General features: G+C 51.3%; 2 non-coding genes and 1 pseudogene across 2 annotated transcripts; all 3 read left to right on the top strand.

Moving 5' to 3' along the window:
• The first annotated feature begins 1,046 nt into the window (after window positions 1-1,046).
• On the top strand, window positions 1,047-1,237 carry LOC132809199 (U2 spliceosomal RNA). Its single transcript, XR_009642245.1, has one exon. It is a non-coding gene; the product is annotated as a U2 spliceosomal RNA (small nuclear RNA).
• A 7,299-nt stretch (window positions 1,238-8,536) lies between these two features.
• Window positions 8,537-8,727, top strand: LOC132809188 (U2 spliceosomal RNA). The gene has a single exon (XR_009642244.1). It is a non-coding gene; the product is annotated as a U2 spliceosomal RNA (small nuclear RNA).
• A 12,604-nt stretch (window positions 8,728-21,331) lies between these two features.
• On the top strand, window positions 21,332-21,509 carry LOC132809332 (U2 spliceosomal RNA; annotated as a pseudogene).
• The last annotated feature ends 1,552 nt before the right edge of the window (window positions 21,510-23,061 follow it).

The following is a 23,061-nucleotide window of genomic DNA, read 5'->3' as shown; positions in this document are numbered from 1 at the left end:
TGTCTGTTATTTTAGCCAGTTCCCCTTATCATACTATAAGCTTGTTGTGAGATGTCCCTACTGCTTCTTTTGTGGTCAGCCACAACACTTTAAAGTTATTTCTTAGTTTAAAACTATTTCTTAAACAAAAACCTCTATATTGGTTAAAATCTTAGCCTTAAGTATGCTGCAAGAATCCCGCGACTGTTTGTGTAATGTTCCCCTTCCCCTCCCCCCACAACACCCCCTCACCCATCTGCAAAAGCAACATCTCTAACCACCACCACCACCACCTGCAGAAACTACATTTCTAATCTCCCACAAGCTGTCAGGGACATTTAAGCGACTGCTGGACGAGCACACGCTGGACGGCAGTAAATTGAGAGCTGTGTAGGTTAGGTTGATCTTAGATTAAGAAAACTGCTCGGCACAACATGGTGGGCCGAAGGGCCTGTACTGTGCTGTACTGTTCTATGTTCTAACTGCAGGCACATCCACACACACACACACATCAAAGACATGGAGGGCTCGGCTGAATCTACTGCTCTCTTCTCTACCTGTCACATTTCATCGAGCTAGTGTCCTAGGCCCAAGCGTCTTCAGCGAGTGGTTAGAATATGCAGTGCACTGCCTGAGAGAGAGGGTGCTGGAGGCAGATTCAATGGTGACTTTGGTCGCAGGGTCGGATACTTATCTGAAGAGAGGGCGAGTGGGACTGGGGAAGTTGCTCGTGCAGAGAGCTGATGCAGACATGACAGGCTGAATGTCTCATTCAATGCGTGCAGTTCTGCAGTTGGTTACCACCTCCTCAAGTCACGTCAGCTTAGCCCTGACCCACCTGATTGGTGAGATACTGACAATCTCTACATGACCATGAGGCAGTGCTTCACTGACAGGGGAAAAAAAGCAACTGCTGTAAACGGATCTGCTGCTCTAGTTAGAAATCCTGGGAGGACTACGGCGACAGGGAAACTGTCAGCAGTGATCTACAAGTCTTTGAACAGAATCAAGCTGACTGAAAACATGGAGGACAAATGGGACTTGAGGCAGTCCGCGGTATTGTAGTTATCGCTTCTCGGCCTTTTGGCTAAGATCAAGTGTAGTATCTGTTCTTATCAGTTTAATATCTGATACGTCCCTTATCTGGGGACCATATATTAAATTGATTTTTGGAGCAGGGAGATGGAATAGGGGCTTGCTCCGTCCACTCCACGCATCGACCTGGTATTGCAGTACCTCCGGGAACGGTGCACCCCTCATCTATAAATCTAAAAACAGCTTCATGTTTATAGCGCAGGCTTTCGGTGCTTCATTTCTCACACCTCACATCCAGCCAGGCGTGAGTCGATTCAAACTCGTCTGTTCTAAGGTAGCTGTTCAGCTGCCGCTCCCTATCCTTCTCTCGCCGTCTCTGTCTCTTGCGCATCTTGACACTTGCTCTCAATGTCATCCCCTCACCCCTGCTGCGTGCTGCACCGTCCCGCCAACGCCGGGCCCCGATCACACCACATGGTGTCAGAAGTTGGGAGTTGCAGCAACCGTAGCTGCCCACCAGCTTTTCCTACTCGCGAGCGACGTTTCAGAAAAACAAGAGAAGGTCAACTGTGCTACGTTGCTGCATGCTGCTGGGGATGAAGCTATCTAGGGGTTCAGTCGTTTTGATTTTGATGACTTGCAAGAGAGATTTCGAGAACACTGTGAGCTAGGACAAAAATAATCGGGACGTATTTAAGGCACATGCTTTTCATCAGAGTGCAAGGGCAGGCGGAATCGATAGGTACGTATGTGACTGACCGGAAAAACGAGGCAAAGGACTGTGAGTTTCAGCCACTTTCCGATTCACTGAGCCGCGACAGAATCGTGTGTGCTATCACGACTGACTGAGTCAGAGGCAGGTTACTCAGAGAGTTAATTCTCACTGGGAAAAGCAAAGAGACAGCACTAACTCGACAACAGCACGTGAGAAAACGTAGAACAAACAAGCCAATGTTTGCTGACCGGAACTGGCCTGGAAAGATAATAAGGCAGGTAGGAGCACTGCAGATTATCCGGCACCTGGGCTGTGTACGCAGGGACTGGCACAACAGCCCCTTGCCTTCTTTTGCACTACTTTGCTGCCTCAGCCAGAACTGGCAGCATTCTAAGTCAGTCTCACACAAGCAGCGTGTGCCAGCTGTCTGTGACAACAAATTCCAAAGACTCACAACCCTCTGAGAGAAGACGTTTCTCCTGATCTCACTCTTAAATTGGTGCCTCTTTATTTCTGTTCAGTTCTAGACACTCCCATGAGGGAAAATGTCCTCTCAGCATTTACCCTGTCGAGCCACGTAAGAATCCAATATGTTTCAATAAGATTGTGTCTCATTCATTTCAACTCAGGATCTACACTCATCTGGAGGTAGGGTTTACCGGGCTCAATTTTACTGAAAAGCTGACCTCCGGCTAGTTCAGCAAATAGGTCGTTGAGCAAAGGGAAAGGAAACCGCCTAGCACACACCAGCAGGTGAACTGTTGCAGCATGATATTGCGGCTCCGGAACTCAATTCCTCTACGAATGAAACCCAACAGCCTTCTTAACAGCACTATCCACCTGGGTGGCAACTTTCAGGGATCTATGTACATGGGACTCCAAGATCCCTCTGCACATCCACACTACCAATAATCTTTCCATCGACCCAGTACTCTGCCTTCCTGTTATTCTTCCCAAAGTGCATCACCTCACATTTAGCTGCATTGAACTCCATTTGCCACCTCTCAGCCCGATTCTGCAGTTTATCCAAGTCCCCCTGCAACCTGTAAACATTCTTCCACACTGACCACTACTGCACCGACTTTAGCGTCGTCTGCGAATTTACTAATCCATCCACCTATGTTATGCCTGCGTCTAAGTCATTTATAAAAATGACAAACAGCAGTGGTCCCAAAACAGACCCTTGTGGCACACCACTAGTAACCGGACTCCAGGCTGAATATTTTCCATCAACCACCACTCGCTGCCTCCTTTCAGAAAGCCAGTTTCTAAGCCAAACTGCTAAATCACCCTCAATTCCATGCCTCTGCATTTTCTCCAACAGCCTACCACGTGGAACCTTATCAAAGGCTCCCGGCGTCCTGCTTGTCTACCCCATTGAAAACAATAGCGTGCCTCTTTAGAATTCTTGATCAGTCACTCTCAGAATTTTGACACGTGATTGCCTTCGGCCCAGTTGAGTTTGATTCTGTCCAACCACATTCTTGCCCATAAAGCTGTAAGATTTCCTTTGATGACACGCAGGCTGTGTCTTCAGACTCACCGTATAACTGAACGTTCCCACTGTGAAAGCACCACTTCACCTTTGTGTGTTCCTCGCGCAGTTTCTGAAGGTTGCAGCGCAACGTGACTCAGCCGTATCAACGAAACCGGTGTCCACCTCCATCCTTACCGGTTTGCCGTTCAGTAAGGGAGCGACCGGGGCGTCGGCAGGTATCGCCAGTATCTGTAACCACAACACCTCATTGGTTTGTGCGTCAGGGCTTTTGTCTTCTTGCCCTTTTTGTACCATTTAGGATTTCATCCTGTACTTTCGCTGCAGGTTATTGGTACTTTCACCCCCGAGCGCACCCACTGAGTATATTCTTTTTTAATGCTGCAGTTTCTGCACACAGCTTCTTTCTACCAGCAATTTGCTGCTGCCTGACATGTGTTTCCACAGCAGTGGCAGTTTTGTGTCTGCGTTGGTGCTTGTCCCTGGGCCACCATTTTGTGAACTCTCAGCCACCACTTTGTGAGGTGTTGACCTTCCTTGGCTGCGAGTTCCGTCACGGTTGCCAATCCCAGCACTTTCATTTAAGCGTAGTCACCTTTGCGTCAGTAATCTCTTCTGGATCGTTTCACATCTTAAGGCAGGCTGCTGCAAAAGGTAGCGTCTCGTGGGATCTGAGGTGAGCCGGCTAGCTGGATACAAAACCGGCTCGGTCACAGAAGACCGAGAGTAGCGGTGGAAGCGCATTTTTCGGAAAGGAGATCAGTAACTAGTGGTATCCCGCAGGGCTCGGTGCTAGGTCCTTTGTTTTTTGTGACGTGTAAATAAATGATCTGTATAAACAGCTGTACAAAACTCCAGTTAGGCTACATTCGGGATACCGCGCGCAGTGCTGTTCGGCACACTGCCAGAAGGACGTGGATGCTTTGGAGAGGGTGCAGAGAAGGTTTACCAGGACATTGCCTGCCCTGGAGTGCTTCTGTTGTGAGGAGAGGTTGAATAAACTTGGGATTGTTGTCACTGCAAAGACGGAAGCTGAGGGGCGACCCGATAGAGGTCGACAGCGTACTGAGAGGCATCGAGAGGGTGGCGAGTCAGTGGGTACAGGTTCACGGTGAGAGGTGGAAAGTGAGAAGGGAGAAGTGCGGAGAAAGGTTTTCACATAGAGGATGGTGGGTGCCTGAAACTCGTTGCCAGTCGAAGCGCTGGAAGCAGGCACGTTAGGAACGTTTCAGGCTCACCTTGTTAGACACGTGAACGGGAGGCGGAACGGCGGGACTGAAACCGCGTCTGGGCAACAAGTAGCACGCCCAAACAAGGAGTAGGAATCGGCACAGGCTCGCTGGGCCCTGTGTTATCGGTGCGACAGTGCCAAAGTCTCCGGCCACGTGTATAACTGTGGTGAAATTCCGCAAATACCTTGTAGACGGGGCTGTGACAGGGACCTTATTGGGGTGTCCACGATAATGGGGGCCACGGAGGGCACTTTTGCTGAGTTTGCAGTTGGCACAAAGATAGCTAGAGGGACAGGTAGTTTTGAGGAAATGGGCAGGCTGCAGAAGAGCGTGGACATGTTGGGCGAGTGGGGAAAGAAGTGACCAAGTGTGCGTAATTGCACTTTGGTAGCGAGAACAATCGGGTAGACGATTTTCTGAACGAGGGAAAGGCTTTGCAAATCTGAAGCGCAGAGGCTCTTGGGAGTCCTAGTTCCAGGTTGTTTCAAGATTAACATGCAGGTCCATCCGATGGTTCGGAAGGCAAATGCAGTGTCGGCATTCATTTCAAGCGGGCGAGAAAACAGGAGCAGGGACGTGCTGCCGAGGCTGCGTCAGGCGCTGGTCTGACCACAGGTGGAATATTGGGAGCAGTTTTGTGCCGTGTACCGAAGGAAGGGATGCGCTGGTGTTGGGAGGGAGTCTAGAGAAGGTTTCCCCCTGGGTTTGTCACATGAGGTCTCTGGGTCTGTACCCGATGGTGTTTCGAAAGGTAAGGCGGGATCTGACTGAACCTTACAAGCTACTGGGGGGGGCCTGGTCAGAGTGGTTGTGAAGAAGATGGTCCCACTAGTAGGCGAGACGAGGACCTGGAAGTACAGCCTCAGGATGAAGGGTCGCCCCTTCAGGCCGAGATGAGGTTGCATTTAAGACAGAGGTGGAGAGGTTCAAAGTTTGGGAGAAGATTTATAGCTCGGGTGCTCGTTGTTGTGGTTCTGTTCGCCGAGCTGGGAATTTGTGTTGCAGACGTTTCGTCCCCTGTCTAGGTGACATCGTCAGTGCTTGGGAGCCTCCTGTGAAGCGCTTCTGTGATGTTTCCTCCCGCGTTTATAGTGATTTGACCCTGCCGCTTCCGGTTATCAGTTCCAGTTGTTTGTTTAGATTAGATTACTTACCATGTGGAAACAGGCCCTTCGGCCCAACAAGTCCACACCGACCCGCCGAAGCGCAACACTACGGGCAATTTAGCATGGCCAATTCACCTGACCCGCACATCTTTGGACTGTGGGAGGAAACCGGAGTACCCGGAGGAAACCCACGCAGACACGGGGAGAATGTGCAAACTCCACACAGTCTGTCGCCTGAGTTGGGAATTGAACCCGGGTCTCTGGCGCTGTGAGGCAGCAGTCCTAACCACTGTTCCACCGTGCCGCCCACACAGCGCCCGCTGCAGTGGCCGGTATATTGGGTCCAGGTCGATGTGCTCATTGATTGAATCTGTGGATGAGTGCCATGCCTCTAGGAATTCCCTGGCTGTTCTCTGTTTGGCTTGTCCTATAATAGTAGTGCTTCACAGAAGCGCTTCACAGAGAGAGAGAGAGGCTCTTGATTATAAGGGGATCAAGGGTCGTGGGGAGAGGGCAGGAGAATCGGGGTTGACAAACCTGTGAGCCACGGCCGAACGGCCTGATTCTGCTCGTACGTCTTACGGCCCGGGCCGTCAGACCTTCCGTGGTCTTGCGGTCATGACAGAAAGCAGTTGTTTCCCAGAGGGTGGCGGCGGTCTGGAATGCACTGCTTGGGAGGGTAGCGAGGCGGGGAACCTCAAAACCTTGAAAAACTACTTGGATGAGCACTGGAAATGTCATAACTTTTCCTGGCTACGGACCAAGTGCTGGAAAGTGGGACTAGAACAGACTTAGAGTAGCTTTGTCAGTGCGGACTCGGAGGGCCAGAGGGCCTCTTCTGTACTGTGTGACTGTGTGGGGAAGCTTTCTGATTCCCATCTGTTGATTGAGGCCGCGCTGCTGATGCTTCCTGATGCGGAGCAGCCGGATGGATCCAAGTGCGCATTGAAGGTGAGAGGGTGGGAGAGAGCTTCGGAGCCTCCGCCCGTTTGGTTCAGGTTCCGTCTCGTCCTGATGCATGCATCGATGTAGGTGCTCAGTGGCTACCGATAGGGTGAAGGTGCAGTTGATCACTGACTCCACGCGTGGTGCTGCAGGTTGTAATGTGTGGACGAAAACAGAACTCGCTGCAACCTTCGGGAGAAGGGTCACTGGACTCGAAGCGTTAATTCTGCTTTCTCTCCACAGAAGCTGAGGTTTTGCTTACTGGGTGTTTTGCTTTATTTTGCATTTTAGACCTTGCTTTTTGATTGCCCGGCCGCTATCAAACCATTAGCTTGCTGTTAGCGCTGCAATTAGCACTCTTGAATCTTGATTTGCAATTCTAAGGAAGCAGACTGAATTGGAATGTTTGGAGCGGGAGCCGAACCAATAAAGGCTGATTTGCTGTAAATTGATCTTCACATCCCCCGTCGTGCTGTTCATTTGCACGAGGTGGGTTGGAGGATGGGAGTTCACATTTGTTAGTCTGTAAGAGTTTCTGTTCGTAAAGGTGAGCCGAGATTTCCTGGCAGTGAGATTTTTCGGTCAGAATTCGAACCTGCTCCAATCATTTGCCTTGTGGGGAGGCAGGGATTTTTCACATTGGTAACAGCTGAGATTTTTAGAACGTCGAACAGAGCAGCGCAACAACAGGCCCTTCGGCAACTCTGAGAAACAAAACTCACTCACAATTCAGCCTGAGACAAAGTCTTGGAAACAAGAGCATTTTATTCTTTACGGCCTTGCAAGAACGGGCGTTTTGCTCAAGCAATCAGGCTAGCGAAAGCGCGCCAATACAAAGCATGTAAGCATTCTTATTCAGTTTGCAAGTTGCGGAATCACGCCTCCCTTTTCCCATCCTATCATAAGCCGATTTACCTGACTTGTTTTTCTCTAATTTTCCTGATCTGACTACCCTGCTGTCCTTGTCCTTGTCTGTTACAGCCTGTCTGTTATTTTAGCCAGTTCCCCTTATCATACTATAAGCTTGTTGTGAGATGTCCCTACTGCTTCTTTTGTGGTCAGCCACAACACTTTAAAGTTATTTCTTAGTTTAAAACTATTTCTTAAACAAAAACCTCTATATTGGTTAAAATCTTAGCCTTAAGTATGCTGCAAGAATCCCGCGACTGTTTGTGTAATGTTCCCCTTCCCCTCCCCCCACAACACCCCCTCACCCATCTGCAAAAGCAACATCTCTAACCACCACCACCACCACCTGCAGAAACTACATTTCTAATCTCCCACAAGCTGTCAGGGACATTTAAGCGACTGCTGGACGAGCACACGCTGGACGGCAGTAAATTGAGAGCTGTGTAGGTTAGGTTGATCTTAGATTAAGAAAACTGCTCGGCACAACATGGTGGGCCGAAGGGCCTGTACTGTGCTGTACTGTTCTATGTTCTAACTGCAGGCACATCCACACACACACACACATCAAAGACATGGAGGGCTCGGCTGAATCTACTGCTCTCTTCTCTACCTGTCACATTTCATCGAGCTAGTGTCCTAGGCCCAAGCGTCTTCAGCGAGTGGTTAGAATATGCAGTGCACTGCCTGAGAGAGAGGGTGCTGGAGGCAGATTCAATGGTGACTTTGGTCGCAGGGTCGGATACTTATCTGAAGAGAGGGCGAGTGGGACTGGGGAAGTTGCTCGTGCAGAGAGCTGATGCAGACATGACAGGCTGAATGTCTCATTCAATGCGTGCAGTTCTGCAGTTGGTTACCACCTCCTCAAGTCACGTCAGCTTAGCCCTGACCCACCTGATTGGTGAGATACTGACAATCTCTACATGACCATGAGGCAGTGCTTCACTGACAGGGGAAAAAAAGCAACTGCTGTAAACGGATCTGCTGCTCTAGTTAGAAATCCTGGGAGGACTACGGCGACAGGGAAACTGTCAGCAGTGATCTACAAGTCTTTGAACAGAATCAAGCTGACTGAAAACATGGAGGACAAATGGGACTTGAGGCAGTCCGCGGTATTGTAGTTATCGCTTCTCGGCCTTTTGGCTAAGATCAAGTGTAGTATCTGTTCTTATCAGTTTAATATCTGATACGTCCCTTATCTGGGGACCATATATTAAATTGATTTTTGGAGCAGGGAGATGGAATAGGGGCTTGCTCCGTCCACTCCACGCATCGACCTGGTATTGCAGTACCTCCGGGAACGGTGCACCCCTCATCTATAAATCTAAAAACAGCTTCATGTTTATAGCGCAGGCTTTCGGTGCTTCATTTCTCACACCTCACATCCAGCCAGGCGTGAGTCGATTCAAACTCGTCTGTTCTAAGGTAGCTGTTCAGCTGCCGCTCCCTATCCTTCTCTCGCCGTCTCTGTCTCTTGCGCATCTTGACACTTGCTCTCAATGTCATCCCCTCACCCCTGCTGCGTGCTGCACCGTCCCGCCAACGCCGGGCCCCGATCACACCACATGGTGTCAGAAGTTGGGAGTTGCAGCAACCGTAGCTGCCCACCAGCTTTTCCTACTCGCGAGCGACGTTTCAGAAAAACAAGAGAAGGTCAACTGTGCTACGTTGCTGCATGCTGCTGGGGATGAAGCTATCTAGGGGTTCAGTCGTTTTGATTTTGATGACTTGCAAGAGAGATTTCGAGAACACTGTGAGCTAGGACAAAAATAATCGGGACGTATTTAAGGCACATGCTTTTCATCAGAGTGCAAGGGCAGGCGGAATCGATAGGTACGTATGTGACTGACCGGAAAAACGAGGCAAAGGACTGTGAGTTTCAGCCACTTTCCGATTCACTGAGCCGCGACAGAATCGTGTGTGCTATCACGACTGACTGAGTCAGAGGCAGGTTACTCAGAGAGTTAATTCTCACTGGGAAAAGCAAAGAGACAGCACTAACTCGACAACAGCACGTGAGAAAACGTAGAACAAACAAGCCAATGTTTGCTGACCGGAACTGGCCTGGAAAGATAATAAGGCAGGTAGGAGCACTGCAGATTATCCGGCACCTGGGCTGTGTACGCAGGGACTGGCACAACAGCCCCTTGCCTTCTTTTGCACTACTTTGCTGCCTCAGCCAGAACTGGCAGCATTCTAAGTCAGTCTCACACAAGCAGCGTGTGCCAGCTGTCTGTGACAACAAATTCCAAAGACTCACAACCCTCTGAGAGAAGACGTTTCTCCTGATCTCACTCTTAAATTGGTGCCTCTTTATTTCTGTTCAGTTCTAGACACTCCCATGAGGGAAAATGTCCTCTCAGCATTTACCCTGTCGAGCCACGTAAGAATCCAATATGTTTCAATAAGATTGTGTCTCATTCATTTCAACTCAGGATCTACACTCATCTGGAGGTAGGGTTTACCGGGCTCAATTTTACTGAAAAGCTGACCTCCGGCTAGTTCAGCAAATAGGTCGTTGAGCAAAGGGAAAGGAAACCGCCTAGCACACACCAGCAGGTGAACTGTTGCAGCATGATATTGCGGCTCCGGAACTCAATTCCTCTACGAATGAAACCCAACAGCCTTCTTAACAGCACTATCCACCTGGGTGGCAACTTTCAGGGATCTATGTACATGGGACTCCAAGATCCCTCTGCACATCCACACTACCAATAATCTTTCCATCGACCCAGTACTCTGCCTTCCTGTTATTCTTCCCAAAGTGCATCACCTCACATTTAGCTGCATTGAACTCCATTTGCCACCTCTCAGCCCGATTCTGCAGTTTATCCAAGTCCCCCTGCAACCTGTAAACATTCTTCCACACTGACCACTACTGCACCGACTTTAGCGTCGTCTGCGAATTTACTAATCCATCCACCTATGTTATGCCTGCGTCTAAGTCATTTATAAAAATGACAAACAGCAGTGGTCCCAAAACAGACCCTTGTGGCACACCACTAGTAACCGGACTCCAGGCTGAATATTTTCCATCAACCACCACTCGCTGCCTCCTTTCAGAAAGCCAGTTTCTAAGCCAAACTGCTAAATCACCCTCAATTCCATGCCTCTGCATTTTCTCCAACAGCCTACCACGTGGAACCTTATCAAAGGCTCCCGGCGTCCTGCTTGTCTACCCCATTGAAAACAATAGCGTGCCTCTTTAGAATTCTTGATCAGTCACTCTCAGAATTTTGACACGTGATTGCCTTCGGCCCAGTTGAGTTTGATTCTGTCCAACCACATTCTTGCCCATAAAGCTGTAAGATTTCCTTTGATGACACGCAGGCTGTGTCTTCAGACTCACCGTATAACTGAACGTTCCCACTGTGAAAGCACCACTTCACCTTTGTGTGTTCCTCGCGCAGTTTCTGAAGGTTGCAGCGCAACGTGACTCAGCCGTATCAACGAAACCGGTGTCCACCTCCATCCTTACCGGTTTGCCGTTCAGTAAGGGAGCGACCGGGGCGTCGGCAGGTATCGCCAGTATCTGTAACCACAACACCTCATTGGTTTGTGCGTCAGGGCTTTTGTCTTCTTGCCCTTTTTGTACCATTTAGGATTTCATCCTGTACTTTCGCTGCAGGTTATTGGTACTTTCACCCCCGAGCGCACCCACTGAGTATATTCTTTTTTAATGCTGCAGTTTCTGCACACAGCTTCTTTCTACCAGCAATTTGCTGCTGCCTGACATGTGTTTCCACAGCAGTGGCAGTTTTGTGTCTGCGTTGGTGCTTGTCCCTGGGCCACCATTTTGTGAACTCTCAGCCACCACTTTGTGAGGTGTTGACCTTCCTTGGCTGCGAGTTCCGTCACGGTTGCCAATCCCAGCACTTTCATTTAAGCGTAGTCACCTTTGCGTCAGTAATCTCTTCTGGATCGTTTCACATCTTAAGGCAGGCTGCTGCAAAAGGTAGCGTCTCGTGGGATCTGAGGTGAGCCGGCTAGCTGGATACAAAACCGGCTCGGTCACAGAAGACCGAGAGTAGCGGTGGAAGCGCATTTTTCGGAAAGGAGATCAGTAACTAGTGGTATCCCGCAGGGCTCGGTGCTAGGGCCTTTGTTGTTTGTGACGTGTAAATAAATGATCTGTATAAACAGCTGTACAAAACTCCAGTTAGGCTACATTCGGGATACCGCGCGCAGTGCTGTTCGGCACACTGCCAGAAGGACGTGGATGCTTTGGAGAGGGTGCAGAGAAGGTTTACCAGGACGTTGCCTGCCCTGGAGTGCTTCTGTTGTGAGGAGAGGTTGAATAAACTTGGGATTGTTGTCACTGCAAAGACGGAAGCTGAGGGGCGACCCGATAGAGGTCGACAGCGTACTGAGAGGCATCGAGAGGGTGGCGAGTCAGTGGGTACAGGTTCACGGTGAGAGGTGGAAAGTGAGAAGGGAGAAGTGCGGAGAAAGGTTTTCACATAGAGGATGGTGGGTGCCTGAAACTCGTTGCCAGTCGAAGCGCTGGAAGCAGGCACGTTAGGAACGTTTCAGGCTCACCTTGTTAGACACGTGAACGGGAGGCGGAACGGCGGGACTGAAACCGTGTCTGGGCAACAAGTAGCACGCCCAAACAAGGAGTAGGAATCGGCACAGGCTCGCTGGGCCCTGTGTTATCGGTGCGACAGTGCCAAAGTCTCCGGCCACGTGTATAACTGTGGTGAAATTCCGCAAATACCTTGTAGACGGGGCTGTGACAGGGACCTTATTGGGGTGTCCACGATAATGGGGGCCACGGAGGGCACTTTTGCTGAGTTTGCAGTTGGCACAAAGATAGCTAGAGGGACAGGTAGTTTTGAGGAAATGGGCAGGCTGCAGAAGAGCGTGGACATGTTGGGCGAGTGGGGAAAGAAGTGACCAAGTGTGCGTAATTGCACTTTGGTAGCGAGAACAATCGGGTAGACGATTTTCTGAACGAGGGAAAGGCTTTGCAAATCTGAAGCGCAGAGGCTCTTGGGAGTCCTAGTTCCAGGTTGTTTCAAGATTAACATGCAGGTCCATCCGATGGTTCGGAAGGCAAATGCAGTGTCGGCATTCATTTCAAGCGGGCGAGAAAACAGGAGCAGGGACGTGCTGCCGAGGCTGCGTCAGGCGCTGGTCTGACCACAGGTGGAATATTGGGAGCAGTTTTGTGCCGTGTACCGAAGGAAGGGATGCGCTGGTGTTGGGAGGGAGTCTAGAGAAGGTTTCCCCCTGGGTTTGTCACATGAGGTCTCTGGGTCTGTACCCGATGGTGTTTCGAAAGGTAAGGCGGGATCTGACTGAACCTTACAAGCTACTGGGGGGGGCCTGGTCAGAGTGGTTGTGAAGAAGATGGTCCCACTAGTAGGCGAGACGAGGACCTGGAAGTACAGCCTCAGGATGAAGGGTCGCCCCTTCAGGCCGAGATGAGGTTGCATTTAAGACAGAGGTGGAGAGGTTCAAAGTTTGGGAGAAGATTTATAGCTCGGGTGCTCGTTGTTGTGGTTCTGTTCGCCGAGCTGGGAATTTGTGTTGCAGACGTTTCGTCCCCTGTCTAGGTGACATCGTCAGTGCTTGGGAGCCTCCTGTGAAGCGCTTCTGTGATGTTTCCTCCCGCGTTTATAGTGATTTGACCCTGCCGCTTCCGGTTATCAGTTCCAGTTGTTTGTTTAGATTAGATTACTTACCATGTGGAAACAGGCCCTTCGGCCCAACAAGTCCACACCGACCCGCCGAAGCGCAACACTACGGGCAATTTAGCATGGCCAATTCACCTGACCCGCACATCTTTGGACTGTGGGAGGAAACCGGAGTACCCGGAGGAAACCCACGCAGACACGGGGAGAATGTGCAAACTCCACACAGTCTGTCGCCTGAGTTGGGAATTGAACCCGGGTCTCTGGCGCTGTGAGGCAGCAGTCCTAACCACTGTTCCACCGTGCCGCCCACACAGCGCCCGCTGCAGTGGCCGGTATATTGGGTCCAGGTCGATGTGCTCATTGATTGAATCTGTGGATGAGTGCCATGCCTCTAGGAATTCCCTGGCTGTTCTCTGTTTGGCTTGTCCTATAATAGTAGTGCTTCACAGAAGCGCTTCACAGAGAGAGAGAGAGGCTCTTGATTATAAGGGGATCAAGGGTCGTGGGGAGAGGGCAGGAGAATCGGGGTTGACAAACCTGTGAGCCACGGCCGAACGGCCTGATTCTGCTCGTACGTCTTACGGCCCGGGCCGTCAGACCTTCCGTGGTCTTGCGGTCATGACAGAAAGCAGTTGTTTCCCAGAGGGTGGCGGCGGTCTGGAATGCACTGCTTGGGAGGGTAGCGAGGCGGGGAACCTCAAAACCTTGAAAAACTACTTGGATGAGCACTGGAAATGTCATAACTTTTCCTGGCTACGGACCAAGTGCTGGAAAGTGGGACTAGAACAGACTTAGAGTAGCTTTGTCAGTGCGGACTCGGAGGGCCAGAGGGCCTCTTCTGTACTGTGTGACTGTGTGGGGAAGCTTTCTGATTCCCATCTGTTGATTGAGGCCGCGCTGCTGATGCTTCCTGATGCGGAGCAGCCGGATGGATCCAAGTGCGCATTGAAGGTGAGAGGGTGGGAGAGAGCTTCGGAGCCTCCGCCCGTTTGGTTCAGGTTCCGTCTCGTCCTGATGCATGCATCGATGTAGGTGCTCAGTGGCTACCGATAGGGTGAAGGTGCAGTTGATCACTGACTCCACGCGTGGTGCTGCAGGTTGTAATGTGTGGACGAAAACAGAACTCGCTGCAACCTTCGGGAGAAGGGTCACTGGACTCGAAGCGTTAATTCTGCTTTCTCTCCACAGAAGCTGAGGTTTTGCTTACTGGGTGTTTTGCTTTATTTTGCATTTTAGACCTTGCTTTTTGATTGCCCGGCCGCTATCAAACCATTAGCTTGCTGTTAGCGCTGCAATTAGCACTCTTGAATCTTGATTTGCAATTCTAAGGAAGCAGACTGAATTGGAATGTTTGGAGCGGGAGCCGAACCAATAAAGGCTGATTTGCTGTAAATTGATCTTCACATCCCCCGTCGTGCTGTTCATTTGCACGAGGTGGGTTGGAGGATGGGAGTTCACATTTGTTAGTCTGTAAGAGTTTCTGTTCGTAAAGGTGAGCCGAGATTTCCTGGCAGTGAGATTTTTCGGTCAGAATTCGAACCTGCTCCAATCATTTGCCTTGTGGGGAGGCAGGGATTTTTCACATTGGTAACAGCTGAGATTTTTAGAACGTCGAACAGAGCAGCGCAACAACAGGCCCTTCGGCAACTCTGAGAAACAAAACTCACTCACAATTCAGCCTGAGACAAAGTCTTGGAAACAAGAGCATTTTATTCTTTACGGCCTTGCAAGAACGGGCGTTTTGCTCAAGCAATCAGGCTAGCGAAAGCGCGCCAATACAAAGCATGTAAGCATTCTTATTCAGTTTGCAAGTTGCGGAATCACGCCTCCCTTTTCCCATCCTATCATAAGCCGATTTACCTGACTTGTTTTTCTCTAATTTTCCTGATCTGACTACCCTGCTGTCCTTGTCCTTGTCTGTTACAGCCTGTCTGTTATTTTAGCCAGTTCCCCTTATCATACTATAAGCTTGTTGTGAGATGTCCCTACTGCTTCTTTTGTGGTCAGCCACAACACTTTAAAGTTATTTCTTAGTTTAAAACTATTTCTTAAACAAAAACCTCTATATTGGTTAAAATCTTAGCCTTAAGTATGCTGCAAGAATCCCGCGACTGTTTGTGTAATGTTCCCCTTCCCCTCCCCCCACAACACCCCCTCACCCATCTGCAAAAGCAACATCTCTAACCACCACCACCACCACCTGCAGAAACTACATTTCTAATCTCCCACAAGCTGTCAGGGACATTTAAGCGACTGCTGGACGAGCACACGCTGGACGGCAGTAAATTGAGAGCTGTGTAGGTTAGGTTGATCTTAGATTAAGAAAACTGCTCGGCACAACATGGTGGGCCGAAGGGCCTGTACTGTGCTGTACTGTTCTATGTTCTAACTGCAGGCACATCCACACACACACACACATCAAAGACATGGAGGGCTCGGCTGAATCTACTGCTCTCTTCTCTACCTGTCACATTTCATCGAGCTAGTGTCCTAGGCCCAAGCGTCTTCAGCGAGTGGTTAGAATATGCAGTGCACTGCCTGAGAGAGAGGGTGCTGGAGGCAGATTCAATGGTGACTTTGGTCGCAGGGTCGGATACTTATCTGAAGAGAGGGCGAGTGGGACTGGGGAAGTTGCTCGTGCAGAGAGCTGATGCAGACATGACAGGCTGAATGTCTCATTCAATGCGTGCAGTTCTGCAGTTGGTTACCACCTCCTCAAGTCACGTCAGCTTAGCCCTGACCCACCTGATTGGTGAGATACTGACAATCTCTACATGACCATGAGGCAGTGCTTCACTGACAGGGGAAAAAAAGCAACTGCTGTAAACGGATCTGCTGCTCTAGTTAGAAATCCTGGGAGGACTACGGCGACAGGGAAACTGTCAGCAGTGATCTACAAGTCTTTGAACAGAATCAAGCTGACTGAAAACATGGAGGACAAATGGGACTTGAGGCAGTCCGCGGTATTGTAGTTATCGCTTCTCGGCCTTTTGGCTAAGATCAAGTGTCTGTTCTTATCAGGACAGGTGTCGAGTTGCGAGTCATCAGAGCTAGTGGAGAGACCATCGCTGGATCGTGATTGGACGTTGGAGGATAGTTTGGTTGTGCTGACCTGCTATTGGTGGATCTTCATGCTGGCTTCGGCCTAACGCCAATTCAGGGACCAGCCAATCTTGGAGCCATGGCCTCCGCAGCCGTTCGCCGCCCTGGCCAGGGCATTCGCAACACAGTCAGGGTGACTGTGAAGAAGGTGGAGGAGCACACACCGGTTGATCGGACGGTGTTTGTGAAGAAGGTTTTGCTGGAGTGCTGTGGGTTTGCAGCAGCGGATGTGTACTGCCTGCAGGATTTCCCTGGGGCAGGCTACTTCGACGTGACCTTCAGGAGCGTGAAGCATTGTGAGCAGCTCCTGAAGGTCTTCAAGGAGAAGGAAGGGGAACCTCTGTTCTCCATCTTGTCGGCGGTCCCGTTGTGTGTGCTTCCTGCGCAGAGAAGTCGGGTTGTTACAATCCAAATGTACAACCCCTACGTCCCAGCGGCAGATGTTCTCACCTTCTTGAAGAGGTATGTCCAGGTTGAAGGAGAAAGCACCGATGTCGTTGATCCTTTCGGGATCTGGACAAGTAAAAGACAGGTCAAGGTAACCCTGAGGGTCGATGGCAGCGGGAACATCCTCCACCCACCCTCCAGCTTCGCAATTGGAGGGAGCAGAGGCTACCTGACGTACGCAGGGCAGCCGAAGGTGTGCCGAACCTGCGGGAGGTCAGGCCACATGGCGGCCGACTGCAAGGTGACCGTATGCCGAAATTGCAAGCAGGAAGGCCACCTGACCAAGGATTGTAAGGAGGCCAAGAACTGTAACCTGTGCGGAGAGGCGGGCCACATGTACAAGGCCTGCCCAAGACGAGGAGCCGCTACCTACGCACAGATGGCCGGAGGTAGCAACACGAATACGAGCCGCGGACCAACAAAGGCGAGGAAGGCAAATGAAAATAGCGTGGAAACGGTGCCTGGAGGCACCCAGAAGGAAGAGCAGGCAGTAGCGGAGCAGACGGCAGACAGCGGGGAGGTGCAGCAGCCGATCCAAGCTCCGTCAATGCAGTCAGAGGAAATGGAAGAGGAGGAATCAAAGGATGCAGAGGACTGGATCACAGTAAAAAACAGGAAGAGGAAACCTCTTGGGGGCCCCAAAGCCACCCAGCGAAGGGGAAAGCGACACCTACAAGGCGAAGACGCATGCAGCTCTTCTGATGGTGAGGATGGGCGCAAGAAGGGTCGTCATCAGAGGAAGAGGCAGAGCGTTGTGAGGAGAAAGGAGGGCAGCACCGCCCAGGAAGGAAAGGACGATCCCTCTGTGGGGACGGGTAATGGCCTCCCCCTACCCGGTGAGAACCAGGAGGTACTCACCGGCCCACAGCTCCAGGTATCTGGGAGCAGCGGTCCTATGACAGCCCTGCTGTCAGACGGAGAACTGGTCAGTGCGGACCACGGGCCCGACACGAAGACAACAGAGTGGGGTAATGGCCCCAGCGCGGAGCTGGACAGTTACCTCAGCCCTGCGAAGGTCCAACAGTTTGCCGCCACCACAGGGATGCACGCAGCTACCCCAGAAGGGCAGGACCAGCAGCAAACGGACACCGGTAAACCTGTAAACTGTTAAAATGGGGTTGAAAATTGCTAGCATCAACGTGCGTAGCATCAAATCGGCTACGCGATGCGTTTCAACACTGGCCTCCCTGGCCAGCGTCAAAGCCGACGTCCTGTTTCTGCAGGAGTGCGGGATACCCCACCTCAGCAGTTACAGGAGGTGGTCGAGCTTGTGGGCCCATGGGCCGTCAGTGTGGTCGGGGGGCAACGATAACCGCTCCTCAGGCCTAGGGATCCTTTTGCGGGGAGGTAACTTCACTATCTCCGAGGTTAAGGAGGTGGTGGGCGGGCGCCTCCTCGTCGTGGATGTTAAATACAGAAACGCTCCCGTAAGACTAATCAACGTGTACGCCCCAGCGGATAAGAGTGAACGGTTGGCCGTCCTGCAACAGCTTCCACTGCTGCTGGCTACGTCCAGGCCGGTCATTCTGGCCGGAGACTTCAACTGCATCATTGATGCAGATGGACGATCCGGCGGGGGGGACAGTAAACTGGACGCTACGTCCAGAGCCCTGATGGAAACGGTCAAAGATGCCAAGCTGCACGACGTCTTCAGCACCCCTGCAGATGGAGCGCAGCGTAGATACACATGGTCACGGGCAGACGGGTCTATCCGCTCAAGGATAGATTACCTGTTTGTGTCCCGAACGTTCTCGGTCAGAACCACCGACGTCAAGCCGGTGTTCTTCTCTGACCACTGCCTCCTACTGGCCGACTGTCACCTACAGGACGAGCAGCGGACGGGCAAGGGAACGTGGAAACTGAACACTAAGCTGTTGACCCCGGGAAACATCGAGGAGCTCAAGAGGGATTACGCAGGTTGGAGAACCGCGAAGTGTCTCTTTGAGTCTCCAGCAGACTGGTGGGAAACAGTAAAAGGGAACATCAAGAGATTCTTCATCCTCAAAGGTGTTCAGGAGGCGAGAGAGAGGCGGGGAAAACTGTCCCAGCTCCAGGAAAGTATGCAGAACCTGCTCCTGCTGCAGACGTTGGGGGTCGATGTCACGGAGGACCTCAAGGAGGTGAAGGGCCAGCAAGCCTCGCTCTTTGCCTCGGAGGCCTCCAAGATAATCTTCCGGTCCAGGGTCCGCTCGGTAGAGCAGGACGAGACGTGCTCACGTTTCTTCTTCCAGAAGGTGCACAAAGAGAGCTCCATGCTCAGCAGCCTGAAGGAAGAAGATGGCTCGGTAACGTCATCTCAGGCTGACGTCATGAGGATCAGTAAATCCTTCTATGCCAGCCTGTATGACGCGAAGCCAACCGACAGCACGGCCTCACAGTCGTTCCTGTCCTCTATCACGGAGGTCCTAGAGGACGGAACGCGAGAGAGGCTGGACCAGCCGCTATCTCTGGATGAGCTGACCAGGGCCCTCGAGTCCTTCGAAAAGAATAAAACTCCCGGAAGCGACGGCTTACCGGTCGAGATCTATTCCGCTCTTTGGGACTTGATTGGCCGGGACCTGCTGGAGGTGTATGTCAGTATGCTTCGGGCAGGTACCATGAGTGAATCCATGAGGAAAGGCATCATCACCCTCATCTATAAGCGGAAGGGGGAGAGGGATGAAATTAGAAATTGGAGACCGATCTCACTGCTAAACACAGACTACAAAATCTTGTCAAAGGTCATCGCAAACCGGGTCAGGTCTGCTCTGGGAACGGTGATCCACCCCGACCAAACCTGTGCTGTACCGGGCAGGAAGATCTCTGAGAGCCTCGCACTCCTCAGGGATACGATCGCCTACGTGCAGGACAGGGGGGTGGACACCTGCCTCATCAGCCTGGACCAGGAGAAAGCCTTTGACAGGATATCGCATACATATATGAGGGATGTCCTCTCCAAAATGGGCTTTGGGGAGGGAATCTGCAATTGGATCAGACTGCTCTACACCAACATTGTCAGTGCAGTCTCAATCAATGGGTGGGAATCAGATAGCTTCCCTGTAAGATCTGGAGTCAGGCAGGGCTGCCCACTCTCTCCTGCCTTGTTTGTATGTTGCATAGAGCCATTTGCCGAATCCATCAGGAAGGATGCGAGCCTGAGAGGGGTGACTATTCCTGGCAGCGGGGGCCTACAGGTTAAGGCCTCCCTGTACATGGATGACGTCGCCGTTTTCTGCTCGGATCCGCTGTCCGTGCACAGACTCCTGTGCATCTGCGACCAGTTCGAGCGGGCCTCGGGGGCCAAGGTAAACCGAGGGAAGAGCGAGGCCATGCTCTTCGGGAACTGGACCGACCAATCCTATATCCCCTTCACCGTCAGGACTGGCCACCTGAAGGTGCTGGGTATTTGGTTCGGGGGTGCTGGGGCGTGCGCCAAGACCTGGGAGGAGCGGATCAGGAAGATGAGACAGAAACTAGGCAGATGGGAGCAACGGTCGCTCTCCATCGCGGGGAAAAACCTGGTCATCAGGTGCGAGGTACTCTCAGTATTGTTGTATGTGGCACAGGCCTGGCCTATCCCCAGAACCTGTGCTGCCGCAGTCACCCGGGCCATCTTCCACTTCATGTGGAGATCAAAGATGGACCGGGTCCGAAGAGACACCATGTACAAAGACCGGTGCAATGGGGGAAAAAACACTCCCAATGCCACCCTCGCCCTGATGGCCACCTTTGTGTGTGGCTGCATCAAGCTGTGCGTGGATCCCCGGTACGCAAACACCAAGTGTCACTACGTACTGAGGTTCTACCTGTCCCCGGTGTTGCGAAGGATGGGCCTGGCCTCGCTGCCGCGGAACGCTCCGAGTAGTTGGACCGTTCCGTACCACCTGTCCTTCGTGGAGAAATTTCTGAAGAAAAACACCTTTGACCACAAGTCCATCAGGAAGTGGTCAGCACGTAGTGTCCTTGAGACCCTTCGGGAAAAGGAGAGGGCGGATCCTGTTGAGTGGTTCCCTGAGCAGACTGTCAAAGCAATTTGGCAGAATGCCTCATCGCCAGAACTTTCTAACAAGCACCAAGACATGGCTTGGCTGGTGGTGAGAAGGGCTCTACCCGTGAGATCGTTTATGCACGCCCGGACTCTCTGCCGCACCGCACGCTGCCCTCGAAGTGGCTGCGGGGGGGACGAGACTGTCACACACCTCCTTCTGGAATGTGCCTATGCAGAGGAAGTCTGGAGAGGAATGCAGTGGTATTTGTCGAGGTTCGTCCCGAGCAGCGCCGTGACACGGGACTCCGTGCTCTACGGCCTGTTCCCCGGGACGCACACCGAGACGAATATCAACTGCGCCTGGAGGATCATCAACTCGGTGAAGGACGCTCTCTGGGTGGTCCGAAACCTGTTGATCTTCCAGCTGAAGGAGTTGACCCCGACTGAGTGTTGCAGACTGGCACATTCCAAGGTCCAAGACTACGTGTTGAGGGACGCGCTGAAGCTTGGGGCAGCTGCCGCCAAGGCGCGGTGGGGAAAGACCACCGTTTAACATCTGCCTGTCTAAAGAAGATCAGGGGGCCCATGCAGTCATTTGGGCTCTGCTGACGCCTCAGCCCAATATAAGGGCATAGGAGTGAGAAATGCACAGACTTGCATATAAAAAGGAAAATTCTAAACTGTGTATGTTAATGTGAACATATGTATGGCATTACCCAATGTACAGTGTATCAAATTATTTATGAATATTTACGAATAAAGTATATTTTGAAATAAAAAAAAAAAAATCTGTTCTTATCAGTTTAATATCTGATACGTCCCTTATCTGGGGACCATATATTAAATTGATTTTTGGAGCAGGGAGATGGAATAGGGGCTTGCTCCGTCCACTCCACGCATCGACCTGGTATTGCAGTACCTCCGGGAACGGTGCACCCCTCATCTATAAATCTAAAAACAGCTTCATGTTTATAGCGCAGGCTTTCGGTGCTTCATTTCTCACACCTCACATCCAGCCAGGCGTGAGTCGATTCAAACTCGTCTGTTCTAAGGTAGCTGTTCAGCTGCCGCTCCCTATCCTTCTCTCGCCGTCTCTGTCTCTTGCGCATCTTGACACTTGCTCTCAATGTCATCCCCTCACCCCTGCTGCGTGCTGCACCGTCCCGCCAACGCCGGGCCCCGATCACACCACATGGTGTCAGAAGTTGGGAGTTGCAGCAACCGTAGCTGCCCACCAGCTTTTCCTACTCGCGAGCGACGTTTCAGAAAAACAAGAGAAGGTCAACTGTGCTACGTTGCTGCATGCTGCTGGGGATGAAGCTATCTAGGGGTTCAGTCGTTTTGATTTTGATGACTTGCAAGAGAGATTTCGAGAACACTGTGAGCTAGGACAAAAATAATCGGGACGTATTTAAGGCACATGCTTTTCATCAGAGTGCAAGGGCAGGCGGAATCGATAGGTACGTATGTGACTGACCGGAAAAACGAGGCAAAGGACTGTGAGTTTCAGCCACTTTCCGATTCACTGAGCCGCGACAGAATCGTGTGTGCTATCACGACTGACTGAGTCAGAGGCAGGTTACTCAGAGAGTTAATTCTCACTGGGAAAAGCAAAGAGACAGCACTAACTCGACAACAGCACGTGAGAAAACGTAGAACAAACAAGCCAATGTTTGCTGACCGGAACTGGCCTGGAAAGATAATAAGGCAGGTAGGAGCACTGCAGATTATCCGGCACCTGGGCTGTGTACGCAGGGACTGGCACAACAGCCCCTTGCCTTCTTTTGCACTACTTTGCTGCCTCAGCCAGAACTGGCAGCATTCTAAGTCAGTCTCACACAAGCAGCGTGTGCCAGCTGTCTGTGACAACAAATTCCAAAGACTCACAACCCTCTGAGAGAAGACGTTTCTCCTGATCTCACTCTTAAATTGGTGCCTCTTTATTTCTGTTCAGTTCTAGACACTCCCATGAGGGAAAATGTCCTCTCAGCATTTACCCTGTCGAGCCACGTAAGAATCCAATATGTTTCAATAAGATTGTGTCTCATTCATTTCAACTCAGGATCTACACTCATCTGGAGGTAGGGTTTACCGGGCTCAATTTTACTGAAAAGCTGACCTCCGGCTAGTTCAGCAAATAGGTCGTTGAGCAAAGGGAAAGGAAACCGCCTAGCACACACCAGCAGGTGAACTGTTGCAGCATGATATTGCGGCTCCGGAACTCAATTCCTCTACGAATGAAACCCAACAGCCTTCTTAACAGCACTATCCACCTGGGTGGCAACTTTCAGGGATCTATGTACATGGGACTCCAAGATCCCTCTGCACATCCACACTACCAATAATCTTTCCATCGACCCAGTACTCTGCCTTCCTGTTATTCTTCCCAAAGTGCATCACCTCACATTTAGCTGCATTGAACTCCATTTGCCACCTCTCAGCCCGATTCTGCAGTTTATCCAAGTCCCCCTGCAACCTGTAAACATTCTTCCA

The sequence above is a fragment of the Hemiscyllium ocellatum genome, chromosome 3 (assembly GCF_020745735.1).
Source record: "Hemiscyllium ocellatum isolate sHemOce1 chromosome 3, sHemOce1.pat.X.cur, whole genome shotgun sequence".
Lineage (NCBI taxonomy): Eukaryota > Metazoa > Chordata > Chondrichthyes > Orectolobiformes > Hemiscylliidae > Hemiscyllium > Hemiscyllium ocellatum.
Note: the sequence above shows the minus strand (reverse complement) of the source record. Positions and strands in the feature narration are given on the sequence as shown.